The sequence below is a fragment of the Palaemon carinicauda genome, chromosome 15 (assembly GCF_036898095.1).
Source record: "Palaemon carinicauda isolate YSFRI2023 chromosome 15, ASM3689809v2, whole genome shotgun sequence".
In the NCBI taxonomy this organism is placed as follows: domain Eukaryota; kingdom Metazoa; phylum Arthropoda; class Malacostraca; order Decapoda; family Palaemonidae; genus Palaemon; species Palaemon carinicauda.
The window spans coordinates 29,135,777-29,145,776 of NC_090739.1; positions in this window are offsets into that span (position 1 = coordinate 29,135,777).

Genomic DNA, 10,000 nt, shown 5'->3' on the forward strand with positions numbered 1-10,000 from the left:
GGGGCTTCTTGGCCTCGATTTTGAGGTGCATTTCTTTTAGCATTAGAGGCTTTTTGACCTCTCTTTTTAGGTGCCTTATTTATAGCATTAGGGGCTTTTCGACCTCGATTTTGGGGTGCATTACTTTTTGCATTAAAGGCTCTTTGACCTTTATTTTTAGGTGCCTTATTTATAGCATTAGGGGCTTCTTGACCTCGATTTTGAGGTGCATTACTTCTAGCATTAAAGGCTCTTTGACCTTTATTTTTAGGTGCCTTATTTATAGCATTAGGGGCTTCTTGTCCTCTATTTTTAGGTGCCTTATATGAAGCATTAGGGGGGCTTTTTTACCTTGATTTTGAGGGGCTTTAATTCTAGCCTTAGAGGTTCTTTGACCTCTATTTTTAGGTGCATTATTTCTAACATTAAGGGTTTTTACCTCTATTTTTACCTGCCTTATTTCTACTATTAAGGTTTTTTTTTTTTTTACCTCTATTTTGAGGTGTCTTATGTCTAACATTAAGGGTTTTTTTACCTCTATTTTGTGGTGCCTTATTTCTCGCATTAGGGGCTTTTTTTAACCTCTATTTCAAGGTGATTTACCTCTAGCATTAAAAGCTATGTTACGTGTTCGTTTAAAGGCTCTTCGTTACTATTCTCCTCTGTCTGTTCTAGTTTTTCAAGATCTTTAGTTTTTCGGTTTCCTTTGATATTTCATCTTCCACTTTCCTTAGTTCGTCAATTTCCTTCGAGATTTCATCGTATTCTTTCTTAGGTCGTCAATTTCCTTCTAGATTTCAAGAGAGATTTCAGTGCCCTGTGTCCTCAGTTTGTCAGATTCCTCAGAGAAATCAATGGCATCCATGTCTTTGTCCATAGGGGCGATGGGTAAAGACAGGAATACTATAAATTTTCTCCGCATACGTCATCACGCTAAAGTAAACGACGAGCAACACAATATATTTACCAATACAATCTAGATATGTCCTATCTTCAAAGTCGAATTTTGGGACTATCCTGTTCAAGAACCACACGTCGCTCACCGTTTAGTTGAACCATTCTGTCTTCGTCCTTATTTCCTTATTTTTAATAGTCTCCAATTATAAGACATCGTTGCAAAAGCCCAAGCAAAGGATCATTCAAGGCGCGTACACTATGTTCTTCAAAGCTTCAACTCCTGCAGGAATCACCAAAAGCCGAAAAGCCTCCTGTGTATCCTGTAGTTGTAACACACAATCTTCATAGTCATCCCTGTTCCAAAAATAGCCATTAACAATGTTCACTGCGTTGCATGCTTAGTTTGAAAAAAAAAAAAAAAAGACCAGGTCTTCAGAAGTCATTTGAAGCTCGGGGCGGAGCCGTTCAGAACTGCTCCAGGATGAATTTGTTCTGGAGTCATTCAGAACTCCATGCTAACTCTACGGCTATTTCTTCTGAAGTCATTTGGAAATCCGGGAAAGTTTTCGTCCGATGCCGTTCAAAGATTCTGTTCTAAGGTCATTCAGGAATCCATGCTAATTCTAATGTCATTTCTTCTGAAGCCATTCGGAAATCTGTGAAGATTTTCTTCCGAAGCCGTTTAGGACTCGCAAAAAAACTCTTCTTTCGTTTCAATAAATCCTAGTAACTCATCATCATCATCATCATCATCATCATCATCATTATAATAATAATAATAATAATAATAATAATAATAATAATAATAATAATAATAATAATAATAATAATAATAAACTACATGATTTGATTTATGGATTTGAGTCTGAACGTTCTGAAGTCGTTCAACGCTCGGATTTGCAATTTGAAGGAAGAGTTAAGAGACTGAATAGGAAGATGAAAAGATAATTAATACTATAATTTATTACTTTTATTATTAAGTAATGCCTGCAGTGTACTCGGTGATCAAACTCGGGCGAAGGATAATTGAAGTTTTCAGCAAACCGCATTGAAATAACCGAAGGCTTCGACTTATTTTTTCAGGTTTGGGATTTAAAACAACCCATTTCCGGTACGAATCGATATCAGAGCCGTTCGAAACGAAAAGTACGTCTCGAAAAAACGTATTTCACGAGTACTTTTCTGAAGAATTCATTTTAGATAATCAATAATGATGTAATATTCACATGATTTTTCCAATGGAACTATTACTTTCTAAAATTTTTTCGAAGGCGATGGATGTTACTATGTGTACATGTTATGTCTCTACCAATGGTTTATGTATTCACACATATACACACACGCGCGCACACACACACACACACACACATATATATATATATATATATATATATATATATATATATGTGTGTGTGTGTGTGTGTGTATCATCTCCTCCTACCCCTATTGAAGCAAAGGGTCTCGGTTAAATTTCATTAGTCGTCCCTATCTTTAACTGTTAATTCAATACATCTCAATTCACCATCACGTACTTCACGCCGCTTCAGAGTCCTCAGTCATGTAGCTCTGGGTCTTCCAACTCTTCTAGTGCCTTGTGGAGCCCAGTTAAACGTGTATATATATATATATATATATATATATATATATATATATATATATATATATATATATATATATAGATATATATATATATATATATATATATATATATATGCATATGCATATATATGTATATGTATACATATATGTACATTTGTGTGTGTCATCAGCTGTGACTGGTCCACTATAGAACAAAGACCCCAGACGTGCCACTTTTTAAGTTCGTCTTCTCTTCCTTCCCCTGCTTCTTTTACAATCTCTAGGGACACATTCTACAATTCTTAATGTACATCTATTGTCTGACATTCTCATTATATGTCCTGCCCATGTCCATTCCTTTTTCTTAAATGCTAGAATATCTTCTACTTTAGTTTGCTCTCGTATCCATGTTGCTCTATTTATGTCTCTTATTGTTGTTATTATCATCATTCTTTCCATAGTTCTTTTAAGTTATATTCAGCTTATGTTGTAAGGCCTTTAGTAAGGCCCCAAGTTTCTGATGCTTAAGTTAATTCTGTTAGGACCATCTGATTAAATACTTTCCTTTCTAGAAAAAAAGGATTATATATATACATATATATGTATATAGATAGATAGATTTATAGATATAGATATAGAAATACATTTACTTTTCTCCATTTATTGTTTAGTATCGACATGTGTTTCGGATCACTTCGCGACCTTTCTTCAGGACTACATTGAGTTTAGGAACTACACTTTAATATAAATGTTATGGTGGTGAAAATTTGATAAAATTTTCACCATCATAACCTATATTAATTATATTAGTTTAAGGTTGGAGATTTAAAATGCATCATCAGTTAACATAATCTATATTGTTTCAGAAGTGATTGGTGACAATGAAATATGTGAAATGACATGCAATGAAAGTTCATTGGTGCATTATTATAGTGATGATGTGGTATATAGGATGTAGGGTATAAAAGATTAAGCTATCAACACATTGTTTAATCATATTATCTGGTTCGGCGTCAATAACCTTAGATGTCAGGATGACAAAAAACTCCTAATCAATCAATCAATCAATCAAATTGTCTGGGCAAGTCGCTCACTTCCAAGCGAACCCCCTTCCCTGGTGACGATTGCTCAATGCTCAAAGGTCCGAGTCTAGCTGGCTTCACCCTTCCCAAGGCAAAAGAAAATATTTCCTTAGCATTGAGTATTCGTATTATTACGATTTTATTTGTCGTTTCATGTGCTGATGTTCAACACCTTAAATGTGTTCCCCGGGTAAGCTCTTTAAGAAATCCATTACTCTCGATATTTGTTCAATCAGTCATTCGCATATTTACTTCGTTATCTATAGTTCTGATATAATTTTAAACACCTGAAAAACAAACTGTATGAAATATTGTCATCTTCGTATTTTGTTTTTCATTTATTAAAAAAACTTACACCAGAAGGGTTTTATCATAACTGTGAGACCTTTTAACCTCAAACATTGGGGATGGGGGTAGAAGGATACAACCAGGTGGGGGTTAAAGATGATGGTGGAGAGGTGGCAATTGGGTGATCTTAATGTATGGCTTGAAGAGGTTTGCTTATTAACATTTATGAAGTGATGATGATGATGGTAATACCCCTATTGATAACATTTAATATCAATGATTCCGACTCGCAATGAAAACGGGCATATATCGTTCTAACATTGTTTTTAGGTGGTCTTTGAACATCTTTGGAACAAGGGATCTTCACCCGAAAAAAATACAATTCCAACACCAACTGGCAAAGTAGTTAGCGGTCTTGTGTGATCCTTGGGAACATCCAAATAATATAAAATATTGGATACAGGATATAAATATTTATATATATATATATATATATATATATATATATAGAGAGAGAGAGAGAGAGAGAGAGAGAGAGAGAGAGAGAAGCTGCTAGAATAATGCAAACCAGGGATATATCATTCCCACGTATATTGATTGGAATAGTCAGTTCCCACAATATTTAAGGATGTTCCATATAGAAATGTAATAAGGAATTCAAATATATCGGTGTGATTATATTTTTCGATAAGTATTCTCGAAAACGATTGCATTTCCTAAAAGAATAAGAGATAAGACCTCTCTATCTCTTTCAGATATATATATATATATATATATATATGTATATAAGTGAATATATATATATATAATATATATATGTATATGTATATATATACATACATGTATATATATATATATATGAATATTATATATATATTTATATATATATTTTTATATCAATATATATATATATTATATGTATATAATATATATATATATATTATATTATATATATATATATATATATATATATATATATATATATATTGTATATATATATATATATATATATATATATATATATATATATATATATAAAATCAATCCTTGCACTTCTTTGACTGATATCGGTAATTACCCTCCTCCTCACATTCGAACCATCTTAACGATGTCTTGGTTGCTTAAACGTCTGGCCCAACCTTTCAGGACAAGAAGGAAATGATGTATCCAAGTCTGGTCTGGCGAGGCGACACCGGTTTTGTTGTTGGGTGTACCTCCTTAATAATTGGCCAAATAAGCGAAAGCATCGACTTACTTGAAATATATATATATATTCAAATTATTCATTCTAGGTATTTATATCTACGCCAGAGATATTTTTTAATCCTAAGAATTCCAAGAACCCAAACTTGAATGATGAAAAATATAACTTTCTCAAAACAGAGTAAACGGACACTGCAAAATAAAAGCTCCAAGAAACAAATCACCAAGTTATCGTTTTCCTTCCTCGATGAGATGATTACGAGTACAGTACGAGGCTTGACCAGCAGGCATTCGCAACCGAAAATGTCAAAAGTCAACTGTTGTATCTGCTATAACTCTCCACCTTTAAAGCCACGATTTTGTTTTGTAACGCTAATGGCGAAAAAAACTAAAAGAACAATAAACAGAAATGCGGGAAAATTGCTGGTGATAATAGAGGGAAATACAATCGGACTGTTGACCTGTGATCTTTAACATCCTGTCGGTCACACGCTGCTGCATGTAGACAACAAACTTTCTGACGCTCTTTGATATAGTTTGCGTTTGTTTTCTCCCCTGTTTGAGTATGTTTGCCTAATTTGCGCACCTGTTATCTTATCTAACCTGTTATCGTGCTTGTCAAAGGTTATGAAAATAGAATGACGATTTTACTTAACTCTATTTATGGCTAAACTCATTCAGTAGGGATTTTCATTTTGTGCATTATATATTTTTATTAATATATGAATTTGCATTTCCATTTATAATATCAAACAATCTAAAAAAGAATAAAGCAGAGAAAATACTGCAGGGAAAGAAAAGGTTTGATCTCCATCATATATCCCATTAGTCAAGATCAAAAACGTTTTTTCTTGATTCATTACCACTTCGTATATGGTAGCTTTATATATATATATATATATATATATATGCAAAGCAAAAGAGCCACAAGGAAAATGAAAATGTGAAATATAAGATTGAGTCCTGACTAGTTTCGTGATACTTCTTCAGTGGAGTCCTCTGAAGAAGTAACACGAAACTAGTCAGGACTTAATCTTATATTACATATCATTTTCCCTGTTGTTCTTTTGCATCTGAGCATCACGTTTCCCTTTGATTTTTACACACACACACACACACACACACACACACATATATATATATATATATATATGTGTGTGTGTGTGTGTGTGTGTGTGTGTGTGTGTGTGTATTTAAAGGGTAGAGTTGCAGAATGAGTAAGAAGTTCCGCAGTTGGTCATTGAGTTCGAAAGGCCAGAAAAAAGGCGTTAAAACACAAACAGGAAGTCACGTTGATAAAAAAGAAAAAAAAAAGTGCAGTTATTGCCCTAATTTTTTCATCAATCAAGCAATGTTTGCGACATGACTTCATTAACCTAAAGGTATATCAACGTCATTAGCTTAGTAAATGAGAGATCCCAAGGTCGGCATATTTCCTTTCCCGCCTAATTTGCAACATATGACAGGAGGATTTAGAATCTCTCTCTCTCTCTCTCTCTCTCTCTCTCTCTCTCTCTCTCTCTCTCTCTCTTCCGTTATTCATGGCCATCATAAAAGTCATGATTAGATTGAATAGATTTATGCGTAGTTCCATGTTCTCAGTTGCGTTTACATCATTCTTATTCTGGAATTTATGAAGTCCTGTGAATTTACGACCAGGCATTATATTCTTACTAATCTCTCTCTCTCTCTCTCTCTCTCTCTCTCTCTCTCTCTCTCTTAGAAAATCGTAATTTCAGTTCTTATAATGTTTCGATATTTCCATGACTTCAACAGTGTTTTGTTTGTTTTAACAGATATATTATGAAATGTGTAAATGATTAGAAAATAAGGATAGAAAGTGAATACAAAGCCGCAAAGGAATCTTAGTATCAAGACCTTTCTAAAGGTCAAAACATTAAGAGTAAAGAGATATACCCTAAAACTGTTTTATCATCCTGTGGGAATGATTCCCTTGTACAGTAACTTTTCCACAACAGTTTTTGCTCCATAAACCTACACAGAAGGCTAATCATTTGAGGTTTGATTCTACAAAATCACTGAGCCATTAACCCTTATCTCGCTCGCACTTTTATGCTTCTTGCGTATCAACGCCCTTCCATTCCAATGAGTCTTTCACGTCATCTATCCAACAATTTATGTCTTCTTCTCCCTCTGCATCCTGGCACTTCTCAATTATACACTATTTTCACATAGCTATTGTAATTTACACTTGACCAAACAACTCTGATCCATACTTTCACCTATGCTTTTTTTTTTTTCTAAGTCTACTTAACTCCAGTTCTCACCAGACCAATTCTTCTCATACTACATATGTAAACAGTTCACCTTAACAGATCATTCATTTTCTTCTCATGTGCGTTCAACATTACCACTTCACATCCTAAAAGGAGTGTTGGTTCAGCAATCCCTTCATAATTTCCCACCTTAGCTTCCACAAACAATTTAAGATTTGCCAAGCTCTTACACATCTTATTATAATTCTTAACTCTCCTATTCCGTGATTCGGCTTTTATTCCATCTTCCAGAATATTCTATTCCAGAAACCACCTCCATTTTTCCACCATTCATACCTACATTCATTACCATATCTTTCTGCTTTCCATTTGCTTTAATTTTGCTCAAATTTGCTTTCATATATATATATATATATATATATGTGTGTGTGTGTGTGTGTGTATGTATATATATATATATATATATATATATATATAATATGCATATAATATTAGGAACTATATATTTTTTTAGAAAGTATTGATGTCTGCATTTTTAATGTGCATCAGATGCACATTCATTTTCCATAAGCATTTATTATTAGCCATCATTCAGAGGTTGTCTTTATAAAAATTATAGGTTTCGAGCTTTGAAAAGGTGCCAATTGAACTCTCTCCCCGACTATCACCCACTCCTCGTATGCTCCAGTGCATAATTTTTTCTTCTTCTTCAATCGACATTTCCGTCTCGGGAAGCTGCAATTCTGAGAACATCCAACATTCCTGACTTTGAAGCTCTTTTTAAGCGTGTACGATTTCATCTCTTCTTGGAAGAGTTAGGAAAGACTAGACGTCGCTCTTCCTTTCTGGCAACATCCCTTTCTTCCCCTTCCCTTCCCCAATACTCCCTTTCCCACCAAGCAATGTCTTGTAAATGAAGTGTCATTCACTTTGTTCGTCGCCAAAGCAAAAATGGCGGGGTGGGGTGCTTAGTTTGGTCGGGCTAGGCCTAGGTCCTAGGTCCTAGGTCCAGGAGGTAGTGTGGCATTCTTTTGGGCCCCTGTCAGCCTTCCATACTCATAACATTGTCTCATAGGACATTTATCGCATACTTGTGTCTTTATTATCCACCCTTTTAGCCAGACTGGTCCTCATTTTATGATGAGTAACTGTTTCAGACTTTTCTCTATGTCAGTGTTGCGTTTTGGAAGAAATGTTGTAAGGCGTGTCTATTAACATGTATATATATTTATTATAGAAGAAGATATTTTTATATTTCGATCAGCGGTTTATCAAATGAATTGCCCTTTCTCTATTAGCTTTTTAAGAGGGAAAGTTAATATTCTCTCACAATATCCCAATTCACTACCAATCCCAAATGTATATTTGTCCTTTTATTGTTACACAAATTGTTAGTGATTTTTTTTTTTTCGAAAGTCTCAGTATGTAACAACTATTCAACTATTCTGTATCTGTATTTGTACTGACATTCATGCTTCTGTCATTAATATTAGATCTTTTCTGGTGTTGGGGAAATATGTCATCTTTTCCGTCTCGTGATACATTATTAAACTCCTTTTTCACTTTCCAATTTTCGACCTTTATTGTTTTACTTTTCTATTTTTGACTTCTTTTTAATGCCGTTTTGATATTCTTCCATAAAGTTTAATATATTCTTAAGTGATATATTTTTTTTTATATATATTTTTACTTAATTCGTTATGTTCTTTGTATTTTTGCTTTTATCATTTGAGCTAGAGATTTCTTTTATGAAGTAAATATTCTTATGAATTCCATAAATATTCTTTGACCCTTCCAGATATTTGTATTTGTTTCATCTTTTATCATTTTCAAGTCACTTGTGCTATTTTCTTCTATTAAATGAACTGAGTTAGTTGTCGATAAAGTTCAAAATCAAAATCATTGAAGTATCAGGGGTGTTATATAGTTTCCCTCCCTGGTATGTCAGTCTCCTGTCTAATGATTTACAGAAAACACAACACTTACGTAAAACGCAAATAGAGTAAGAAATGCCTGTAGCTTTTTTTGAAAGAAAATAAAATACAATTAAGAAAAATCTTTACTACAGGTGTGTCTACATCACATGGGAACCTTTCTCTTTTTCAATTATTGTTCATGGTATTTTTTGTTCTTTTCCCGGATGGTATAGACCTAGAGGTCTGACAGACGAAAGTAAGAGATGTTTCCGTTCCGTACACCCCTGCTCTTCCTTGTCTGTTACCTGTCAGTCGGGCTGAGTTGACTTGGCTCGTCTCCAAATACGCTCTGGGATTAAGTTGCACATGTTAAGTAGGTTAGGGAAAGTTCCCATGTCAATACTGATAAGATGGTGTTACAGGAGAATCGATTCTCTCTCTCTCTCTCTCTCTCTCTCTCTCTCTCTCTCTCTCTCTCTCTCTCTCTTTCTCGGGCAACATAACATATATCATAAGTATACCCGATTATTAAATTTTCTATACACATATGGTATACTTATATAAGATTGGGGATAAAAATAGTAGTCAAGAAATTATCAATTCGGTACAAAAGGTGTTTGATTGTTTGTGCAAGTCTTATAAAATATCTGAAACGAAGCGTAGATTGTTTAATGACGAGAGAGAGAGAGAGAGAGAGAGAGAGAGAGAGAGAGAGAGAGAGAGATTGGAGTGGTCCTTCCATGCAGATCTTTGATTACAAGTCGACATCCTAAGGGGCAGACGGTTCTTGGAATTCGGATGTATTTTAGAAAGAGTCTTC